At 33.7% G+C, this 12,208-nt stretch overlaps 1 long non-coding RNA gene across 3 annotated transcripts; it reads right to left on the reverse strand.

Annotated features, from left to right (window-relative positions):
• Positions 1-8,312: 8,312 nt before the first annotated feature.
• LOC127867394 (uncharacterized) lies at positions 8,313-11,327 on the reverse strand. Of its 3 annotated transcripts, XR_008043474.1 has the most exons (4): positions 11,217-11,327; positions 10,957-11,068; positions 8,734-8,861; positions 8,313-8,365 (listed from the first exon to the last, which is right to left on the reverse strand). It is a non-coding gene; the product is annotated as an uncharacterized LOC127867394 (long non-coding RNA). The 3 variants fall into 3 exon arrangements; XR_008043472.1 differs by having other exon boundaries at positions 8,313-8,861; positions 11,217-11,326; XR_008043473.1 differs by having other exon boundaries at positions 8,313-8,861; positions 10,957-11,065; positions 11,217-11,308.
• Positions 11,328-12,208: the final 881 nt, after the last annotated feature.

Below are 12,208 nucleotides of genomic sequence, written 5' to 3' on the forward strand. Positions count from 1 at the left end.
CCTAAAACAAATTGACAGGCAAATGCAGAGAATTGTATTGTATATTAGTATTAAATTTCATCTACTCTGTTAAAAGGCTACAAATATAAATCAAATTGAACTTCAGACTCTTGACCGAGCGACAGACCAACCGACCCATGTGAATCAAATAGAACCCCAATATTCAACATATCTGGGCTAAAATGATAACACTCAAACACTCACTATTGTGCTCATCTTGTAGAACAGTATAATCGTATGAGCTGAAACCACATGTACTATATTTAGTTTTAATACAATTTATGTTTTAACTAACATTGCTCAGTTATAAATTTTGTCAAAGGCAAATTATTACCCATGATATCTCGCATGTTCATAAAGTATTGCATGAGTATAACATACATTTAAATACATAACTAAATTATGTATACAACTATACTGTATTCAAATAATTTGAAACCGTATTTATAAAAAAAATCTAGGTTACAGATAGCAATTGGAATGAATATAAAGAATAATGATTATGTATATCCTAATAAGATGCAAATTATAAGTAAACACATGTTCAATGTATAATTATTTACTTGTTGTAAGGAATAGACCAGTTTCAAAATACTTCCGCAGTTGCTATTTTTAGATATCACGTGACGCGTCGAGTTTCAGAACGAGGCTGAACGTGTAAAGATCTTTGGCAGAGAATATCGATGACTATAAATGAGTTGATTTTTATTAATTGCATTGGGGATTTTCATGAGCACTGACACTGCTTACAATTACATATGCAAACATATGCATACATGGATGTGTTGTTTAGTCAATAAATTGATTAGGGGTTATAAAATGAACATTCTTACACCTAAGTCATGTTTCAAAGCCATAGTATTCAGTACAACCTGTGTATACGTGTATATACATTTTATTTAATCATTATTAAAATTCAAGATACCAATGATCATCAGAGCAAATGTGGTCCGAAGAATAAACATTGATAATTGCACAAAACAAAGATATACATTAGTCGTATACTACACAACATTATATTATATAAATTCTCACAGGTAGGCTATGTTTGTTGGTCTGTAATATTTTTCTTGAACGATCAATCGTGTAAAATGTGCTTTGATTCAATCATAAGATAAAGCAATAGAAAACGCAAAGCACATACCACTATTTAAATGTTATGCCATTTTTCTTTTAACTTGAACAGGGACCTATAAAAACAAACTTGTTTGTATAGGTCCCTACTTGAATTAATGTTCTTTTACAGTGAAAGACAATATTGAAGAATTCTTTTATACAGATGAAAACAACGAACGTGGAGCAAACTGAACTGCCTATGCATGCACATTGATTTCTCTTAAAACGTGATTATGAGTGATAAATATATGTCACTTTACGTCATAAATTTCGTTTGTCCGTATTATCGGAAAGATTATTTAACCCAGTTGTGGTCAACGAAAATGCTTGTTATAATTGTGTTCTTCCACACTAATGACCACTCTTTGTAAGACTACGTAATAACGGAGGCTTATTTTAGCGGTACCCGCTAAGTAGGTTACGTATTTAGAATAAAATGTTATATATATTTCAAATGTATAGGTATTAGGCACTTAATTATGTATTCGAACATTCTTTCACATAGACAATCGTTCCTACGCTTATTTTGACAAGGCGAATATTTGTTCATACGTTGTGTTTACTACCCGGACATTCATTCCCACGCTATTTTGACATCCCGGACAATCGTTCCAACATTATTTTGACAGACCGGATATTCGCTGCTACATAGTTTTCATGACCCTATTTCTGCAAGGTTTCGCAAAGTACAGATCTCAGTGTAAGTCGATATATTCGAACAAACTTTTTTATAACGACCCATTAAAATACCGTATAAAATGCCCAGAGTGTCATATTATTTTGATAAAATGTGATAATAATGACCGGGATAGCAATTTTTCAGGAACGAATGTCCGGGTTGTCAAAATTATGTAAGAACCATTATCCGCATTGTCAAAATAACGAAGGCACGACTATTCAGGTTGTCCAAAAATAGGAACGAATGTCCGCCGGTTTGAAAAATAGGCTAGGACGAATGTACTGTATTATTATGATTAAAGTCGCTAATATCTATACAGTATTTTAGTTTGAGTACTTGGCGTTACATTAGTCTTAGGATTGACTACGTTATACTACTTTCACGATAATACATTGGGGTATCATAAATGATGTTCAATGATCAGGCATCTAACACGGGTGGTTTATGATTCCATGCTGGTATGTAGTATTTGTCAGGACAGTACCTATATAATCATAACGAGATAATATGTTTGTGCTGTGGTTTTTAAACCACAGATGTATCAATAAACAAGATAGATCTTTATCCAAACAGCGGCGCGATAAAAAAAAAGCTCTAACAAAGCGTGTCAAATGTGTGCAAAAAAATGAAGAAAAACAAGAACTTTGATCAAGAAAATTTATGTTATGTATTGACACTTATACTGTGAAGTATATATTTATTACATATTCTGACAATTTCATATTGTGTTTTCTTAATCGTTACATCCCCGAATCTTCAAAAGAGATAAAGGTTGAAATCAGATGCGGCGTTGCGCTGGACTATTGGAAATGACTTCACGTTTAGCCTCCTGGAGTTTTGCGTGTCACGTGACTTAGCGCTCTTATCAATTTTGGCCGATTGTGAAAAGGGTCTATTAATTACCCGCTTTACAGATTTTGCGGTCTTTACAGCCGGCTTTCATTGGGTATTATATGTTTGTCTTTTGCTTCGCTTTTCCCATGGATGGCTTTTTTCTGCACATATCAATTATATATCAATGGTTTAACCAAATATTTCATGAATACTAGTATAGAGGTCTGATAATTTATTTGAAGTCATTTTCTAACTTTATCATACTTATGATTTCATTTGGGATTCAAATTCTATAAATATGTCCTGAGACAGCATACGGTACAGTACAGGGGTAATCGAAAGAAGTATTTTGTTTAGATCCATGACTCATTAAAAAAAAACACAACATCAGGTTTGGAAGCAAAGCCAAAGGATCGAAGGAGTACAGATAAGCTGGAATTAGCCCAGTTTGTCTTTCCTCGGTCAGTTCATTTATTTACATTCATAACGGGGAAAGATATTGTCAATCTATTAAATTACAATATATATGTTGTGCATGTAAACTAAGTTTAAATGTTTAAATATAGGCAGCGCATAACAGAGCAAATCTGCAAAACATGCATGAAATAAGTGCACCGAATATACGGTAATGTTTATACGGCCCCCGAATATGAATCAAGTCAACCGAAAACTTATGCCCTTTACATAATACCATTTTTCCATCTCATCAATAACAAAATACAAACATGATATGATCGTTTCTTGAAATGAAGACATTTTTGTGATGGTAGATTCGATAAATACGATGAAGGTTATAATAAAGTATTATATACAATAGGAATAAAAAAAAAGAAATGAACAGTCATCGATTTGACATAAGAAACTTTTCTAACCCTGAATTTTCAACTTTGGTCGCATCACATTTTAATGAAGATCACCACAGCTCAAATGACTTTTCCTTTATGCCAATTGATGTTGTTAGCAACAACATAGATCGTCTATGTAAAGAAACTTACTATATACATAGACTTAAAACATTACACCCTAATGGTATGAATAACAAAGTTCTTTTTAACATAAAAGACTAGCTCTTCAATTTAATTAAGCTTACTTTTGTTTTTTTCCTATTAGTATTTTTATATATAATTTTATAGGAAATTGTGTATTATTGAATCCGAAAGTTAAGCTTAATTTAATTAACGTTCATTTTATTGACGTACATTTTCCCGCATTTTAATGTACGTTAAGTCAATGACGTAACATCCGCTTTCTGTTATTATTTGTATTATCCTGATGAAGGCGTAAGCCGAAACGTTGATAAAAAAGGAAAGAAAAAATATGTGTTTTTGTTGGATTTATCATAGTACTATACAATAGGAATCTAAACAAATTAAACTAAAATGAAAAGGTAAAATGATCAGCATATTCATTGCAGCATATGTTTCCAAGCTTTAATGATTTGGGCGTTTCCAGCTGAACTTTGGTATGATACACTTTTTTGTTTTTAAAGTTTATAATAAATACACGTAGTTTATACAAATAGGATAAATTCACATTCAGAATTTTCCCACAATAAATTCAAGTTCAAATATAGTAGTCACTTAGAGTGACTTTATAACAGATGGTTGCAATGTTATTTTCCAGCGTGTTGTCTTTGTTTTCAAAAGACTAAAACTCCGCGAGTTGGATGTGTCGCCTGGTGGTAGCATACCCGTGTTAAATGTTTACTATTATATCGGGGATGGGACATGCATTCTTTATGTTGTTACCATCAAACTTTTACCCTTTTTTGCATTATTTAGTACATTTGAATAATCAAAACCTGTGTTAATGAATGACCAAAATAATTTTGTATGAATATTGTAAATCTGATAGCAAACCGACAAAAACACACAGACAGACTAAACACAATATGCTCTCCTTTGTGCTATAATTTGTGAATTCTCTTCAATTCTAAACTGCTATCCACACAGATTTATGGTGGCTGTAGTACGTTTCTAGTTTACCAACATCTTTATAACTGTCAAAGTTCACAAATATCAAATCAATTCGTGTATTATTGTTTGTTGTGACACCTTGAACAATCTGTTTGAAGTGATGTTTCTCCATCATTGCACAAAGTTGCACGTGTGTTGTATGTTGTTACCTTTAAATAAGTCTACGTCCTAAATGGGGTCAAGGTCAACATGAGGTTGGGTGATGTGGGTGTGTTTAGGGTGATCAGAGACAACATCTATGCAAGTGTCAAAGCTTAGTAGTAAGCGATATTGATTATAGACGAAACGATCAAAATGGGTTTACCAAGAAATTGGTCCATTCATAAAAGTCTAAGTCGAAAATAAGGTCAAGGTCAAAATGAGGTGGGTGTGTGTAGGGTGATGAGAGACAACATCTATGCAAGTGTCAAAGCTTAGTAGTAAGCGGTATTGATGTCAGACGAAACCGTCAAAATGGGTTAACCTAGAAATTGGCCCATTTTAATAATTAAGTCCAAAATAAGGTCAAGGTCAAGCTCAAAATGAGGTTGGGTGATGCTGGTGTGTGCATGGCGATGAGAGACAACATCCATGCAAGTATCAAAGCTCTGTAGCAAGCGGTATTGATGTCGGACGAAACGGTCGAAATGGGTTAACCAAGATTTTCGTACGGATGGACGGACGGACAGACAGGACAAACGCTTTATGCCTTCGGCATCGTAGATGCCGGGGGCATAAAAAAATAATGTTTAAAGTAAAGCTCAAGACATAGTATTTATTAACCTTTTGTGGGTCGCGGTCGCAGATTTCGAAATCTAAACGTTATTCGAGGTTCGATTGTTTTTCATTAAGGCCGATCATATTTTTCTCTTACTAAATGCGTACCTTCTAGTATATATTGTTGTAGTTCCAAAATATTTCCTATTGTGGGAATCGGTTATATCCATGTCTTAAGGCAATTTGAAAAAAGGACGGAGTGTGTAGGATGTAGGATAGGTAATTTAACTCTATTGGGTGTAGTGGAAATATACCAGTGTTTATGTCCCTTGTCTTGAATGTATTCTTTCGCATCTGTTGTGGGATTCATTATCTTGTCATGTGTACATCGAGCGCTATCTTGTGATGTCATTCGGGTTATGTCCAACCAGAATGAAACATATGCGATCAACAAGATGTTTATTGGTCAGCTGTAAAAAAATGTACACTACTCAATAGTACTCTGTTTTAGTGAGTCCAATTACCGGAAATGCCGCAGATTGCCGTTCGCAAAAATCACTGGAACCTTGAGACGGTTTTCGGTTATTCCATTCCCCTACCAAGACTAGATTATTTTAAAGTATTATAGTTTAAGATATGTCGAATGTTCCTAGTGTTGCCGCATTTAGTATGTTTCCACACTCTCACAGTTTTAATTGCAGTGTATTCATATTTTTACTTCAGTTTTCGGTCTTAAAATGTTTCTACTTCTTCAAACATGGAAGACAGAGTCTAAGATGTTATATAGATCGATATTTAGTGAGCCAGTACCGGCATCGGACACGAGACTTTAACATAACTGCAATTCTAAGATACGCAATAGTATTGGATTTGTTCGCGTTATGTCATTTCGATCAATACGAACAAAATACAAAAACGGTAACAACAAAAACGAAGAGCGACAATTAAACAACAATATCAAAACATGAATCTAAATGATTTCAGATAATTCACGTACTAATTGCAACTGCAATCAGGCTCTCTAACGAGTACATTTTTATGCCCCCCCCCCATTTTTTTGCACATATCGGTAGGTCGAACGGTCCGCCCGTCCGTCCGTCCACCAAATGGTTTCCGGATGATAATTAAAGAACGCTAACGCCTATGATCATGAAACTTCATAGGCACATTGATCATGACTCGCAGATGACCACTATTGATTTTTAGGTCAAAGTGACTCGAAACAGTAAAATGGTTTCCGGATGATAACTCAAGAACGCTTACGCCTAGGATCATGAAACTTCATAGGTACATTGATCATGACTGGCAAATGACCCCTATTGATTTTCAGGTCACTGGGTCAAAGGTCAAGGTCACGGTGACTCGAAACAGTAAAATGGTTTCCGGATGATAACTCAAGAACGCTTACGCCTAGGGTCATGAAACTTCATAGGTACATTGATCATGACTAGCAGATGACCCTTATCGATGTTCAGGTCACTAGGTCAAAGGTCAAGGTCACGTTGACTCGAAACAGTAAAATGCTTTCCTGATGATAACTCAAGAAAGCTTACGTCTAGGATCATTAAACTTCATAGGTACATTGATCATGACTGGCAGATGACCCTTATTGATTTTCAGGTCACTAGGTCAAAGGTCAAGGTCACAGTGACAAATAAAATATTCACACAATGGCTGCCACTACAACTGACAGCCCATATGGATGGCATGCATGTTTTACAAACAGCCCTTGTTTCACTTAACTGACGTCACAGATACGTAAATAAAAATGCGCTCTAAACGGTAAGGCCTGTCTCAAATGTCTCTCGAAGAGAACGTTAAGATGACATAACAACTTTACACATTGTGAGAACACACATGTACAGATGTCGCGATGAGCTGGTTGCCCATGTATGTGTTACATAAATGAGTGTTATTTGAACATGTCTCTTTGGATGTTTGCTTTGAGCTTTAGACTGACTACATTTCTAATAATTATTGTTAAATTTATGTTTACACGTGTGCGTTTTGTGATTAATTCTAAGTAAAGCGCGAGGTTTTGCATGTTTTTTAAACGGTTGAAGCCCATAATTCTTTGACTTGACATTTCCAATGCTATGAACCTAGCTTTTATTGTTGTAAATTGTTAATGTATTTTCCTGTATTATACAGGCTCTTGGTCACCTGCCTAAAAAGACCATCGAATGGTTAAAAGTCTTCTCCTGATAATGTACCTGGAATTTAAATTATCCTATATTCTAATATGCAACAAGAAGATAGCGGGTTCTGAAATCTGTTCAACCAGAAAGTATTAAGTTAATACTTGTATGTATCCATTATACATTCCCGATGTCGGTCATTGTCGATGTTCACCTTACACTGAATACGAGTGTATTTTGCTGCATTCGGCATAATCTGATTTACATCGTTTAAGTCGTTACTGGAACTATTAACGTATTGATAATGTTTGGTACAAGAAAATTGCTAAATTTACTACGAAATGATAACATGAATTTAGTTGATGTCCGAACTGTTTTCTCGTTAGTACTTTTTAAAGTATTTAGATCCAAATGATCAGCTACGAATAAATAGACGCCCCACGGAATTAAAACGGTTTATATGTTTCTAAAATTGTATAATGTAAATACAATTACGACTATCTCTCGGTGATTAATAGGAATAAAGGGTGTATATGCATATTTATTCTATATATTTCTATCCTGTTATTTAACTCATATTTCTTAAGATCTACACATGTTTTGTTTACTGTTTTGGTCAAACTATTCAGCGATACTGAAAATATGAGTCAGATTCGTATATGTTTCTAAGGAAACGATTATTCGGAAAATGCGATGATACGAATAATCGCGATGATCCGATTTTAGTTCTTAGTTCTTTTATTAATCGTGATTGGGCTGTAATTACAATGACATATCTAGTATGTTTTGGTAATCAGATATGCCATTGTGTCATTTTATGTTTGAAATTTATACAAGTATTTAACTAAAATATAATACAGAGAGTAACACATACAAGTTTCGAGTCTTTTTATTTTTACTGAAACAATAGTATTCCATCCGGCTATCTGAAAGAAAATAAAGAAACGTGATAACAACATACACGTTTATTCACAAGGAATCACACATTATGTTTAATATGTTGTTGCGATATCACACACAAAGAAAATGCAATTTTCATATGCGTTATAGTGAAAAGAGATTTCAATTTTCGAAGTTAATTGAATAACAAACTTTGTAATTTAACCGAATTTAACCGAAGAATATTGGAAACGAGATGGCTTATAAAATACGTTTGTACAAAAAGTCGTATATATTTAATGACAAGGCGAGCTAATAAATGGATATTCTTCATTTATATCAATAAGTAGAAAAAACAGATGATTAGTTTGTCACATCATTAGTTTAAAACACAAGCGGACATACAACGTCTTACTCTAGATTACACATAATCACACATAATGCTCGTTTTGTCGCAGCAATAATGTTTAAAGTTGAACAGCCCACATTTTCCAGCATAGCACTCCGACTTGTTACAGCGAAAATATCCACATCCACACTGAGCTTAAATCAACAAAATAATTGTAGTGTGTGACCCGTAATATCTTATACTAATCATATAGGATTATTGTCCATTAAATATCATTTTTAAGTACGTATTTGTATAAACGTTTTTCTTATAGCATTTTGAATGTGAACAGAGGTCAATACAACGATCCAAGGTCTGAAATAGAATATTGTCAATGAAGTTTTAATTTTACTAATATTTGTTACTATAAATAATTTATTTAAAATAAAAATGACATGTGCGGGTTGTAACTCTGTTCCACTGTGCCGATATAATATAATATATTTGGCCGATTTTCTATATCTAAAAAGAATCCGAGTGCGCGACGTCAAAAGAACAAAATGGCGTGAAAAAAATGATAAATAAAACAAAGCAACATATCACTGAACACTGCAAAAGTAATTACAAAAAATACGTTTACAAAATTGGACATATGAAAATACTGAATACAACTTAAACTGCAGATTAGAAATATAAATACATAAATTAATTTAAGATGAGACACAGCTTGAAAAAATGAGTCATGTAACAACATTTGATACACGACAAGCTTAGGTCATGGCAAATTAATTCCAATGCTTCTGACAACAATATGCACTTCCCTTTTCTTTTCTCTTTTCAATAAATCTTAATTTAAATCTCCATACTTTAAAACAATCTTGTATCGCATTCTAACCATAATGACAAACACGGTTTACGAAATCGAATGCATGTCAGAGCGAAATATTTTTCCTAAGGAAGTTTCCAATTATGCACGACTAGCGGTAATATGTTTTTATCCCATCATCAGACGTGCATTGTCGAAATAAACCACTGTGGAATAAATTTTCTTCTATTTCGACAGTGCTGAAATATAGCTGTAACGCGCGGCAGAGAATGGTCATATTACTCGCTATCAACTATAGAGTTATCAGTTTTACTAAAATCGAAACAGATTCAGCAAAACAAACAATTTGATACCAAGATGTAATATATTTTTAACACATAATGCAACTCAAAAAGCAAAAAAACATTATTTACAAATATTAAGTGCGCTTACTCGTGACGTCAATATTAACACGTCATACGACACAATGCATGTTCTTTCACGCTTAAGCTGCAGCGGTTTAGTGTGTTTTTTTTTTCATTATTTCTTAAAAATCGGGGACGTAGAGGTGTGATAAACAGAAAAACAGGTTAGTTACTGATCTATTTGTACTCGCCAAGGCTCGTGGTTCAGATTTTCTAAGCCTCGCAAAATAAACTTTGCTTTTTTCGGCACCGACCTAGTATTCTCTATGAATTCGTCGATGCTTATTAGGTTTATAAATCCTATATGATACTGTCAAAACAACCAACGAAAATCCCTACAATCCAGAGGGTCCAGCTTTAACTGGTTTTGTTTCAACAAATAAATTAGGTAATTTAAGATCCGTCATAAATTGCTTATTAGTTGAATGACAATTTATATTCGGAAAACTTAATAAGAGTAAATATAAGCGAACACAAAAATAGCACAACATGTATTGTAAACAATAGCATAAGTCAGAGCTGAGCCGCGTGTATATAATCGCGCCCAGTATAATAACGGGCCACGGGCGAAAGACAGTGTGTCGATTAAAGACGTCCGGCGAAGCTCTGACACATATTGTTGTCTAAGTATATGTAATTGATAATTATGCAAAAACATACGACATAGCAATGCTGAACGTAAGATCGGGTCCATCGGCCTGCTAGGGACGATTGTAAACGAATACTACTCAGCTCTGGCGATGCAGGATTTGCATGTTTTTGTTAATTAATAACTTTGAATAAATAAAATTTACATAACAATTAGTATTTTATTTAAGGCTTAAGGAAGGTATGAATATCTTTGAAGGTGTGAATAGTTGAGGTTCGACATATATTCGTGATATCGCGAAACATTAATTTCGTAATTTTAACGAAGTCGTTCGTGATTTCGTCAAGTCGCATCTTTTTAATTATGATATTTCGACTGAAATCGATTTTTTTTTAAATATACGCTGAAATAAATTATGTTATTAAAATTTGTAATAATAGTCTCGTGTTAAAGGAGAAACAATTGACACACCTGTCTTTGAAATGTCATACCTTCTGCCTGCTGCGCTAAAGTCCCTGCGAGGATGCACACGACCGTGAGAATAACCAATATCCTAATAGACGGCATTGTTTTGGTTACGATGACAGTAGATCCCAAATTCTGCTGAAAATAATAACACAACACATCAGATGTGTAGCTGTAATAAAATATGTTAATATTTTCATTTAAATGCAGTTAATGTTCATTAACAATTGTTTTAGGCATACATTTATCAAATGAATATTTATTTTAATTGCGAAATAAAACTCACCTAGTAGTTAACTTTACGACAGCGGTATGAAATTGATGGCGATGTACGAATATATATATCACAATGTGTATCCTGTGTAATAAAAACATCAAACACAACTTTACATAACATCATAAACTTTCAAAATTTAAAGTAACCAATAAATGAAAGTGTGATCTTAATGAGATGTTTAGCTCAGCAAATGGTAACACTGGTAGCAATCGTTTTGACATTAATGTCTTTTGCCAACCATTTATATCCCGTTTCACCCGGTTAAATTGCAGGTAATTAGGAATGTTTTTCAGGTTAACCGGTCCAGTGGTTAGCTTAGTCACTATGATTTATACGATCATTGCAAAATTAAATTTCATGCAGAAATAATATTTATACGATCAGATGCATGCAATCATGTTACTCGAATGCTATTTTCGCCCGACAATTTGAATGTCAAACATGAATAAGTGTATTACTGAACAACGAGAACACGTTTCATAACAAAATCTTGGTAAGATAATAAAATATTCGTAATGGAATAGTTCGAACGAGATTGAAATACTCTTAATGTTTTAGCAAGCTGTTAATTGTTTGTTGTTTTGTTATTTTTAATTTGCGAAATGGAAACAGTGTATATTTCAATGCTACTATACTTATCAATATAATTATTATGACGGGCTTTCTAAAATAGATCTTGTTATATTTTAAGAATGTTTTAACGAGAAACTGAGAGTGAATGTTCAAAGGCAACAAAAACAAATTATGAATTTTCTTAAAATATAATTGAATATAGAATGAACGATTCAAACCATCTTTGTGAATGATGTGTGTGTTCGCGCGCGCGCGTTCGTGCATGTGTGCGTATATGTTTCAAGTGCGTACAAGTGTATGTGCATGAAACATGGTCTGAAGATTTGTCCCAATGATATCTTAGACAAGTTCGAAAATGGTTTCGGTTGCTTTAAAAAGATGGCCACCAGGGGGCCGGGCATTTTTTCTTATATAGCTATATTTTGCTT

The sequence above is a fragment of the Dreissena polymorpha genome, chromosome 2, assembly GCF_020536995.1.
Source record: "Dreissena polymorpha isolate Duluth1 chromosome 2, UMN_Dpol_1.0, whole genome shotgun sequence".
NCBI classification, from domain to species: domain Eukaryota; kingdom Metazoa; phylum Mollusca; class Bivalvia; order Myida; family Dreissenidae; genus Dreissena; species Dreissena polymorpha.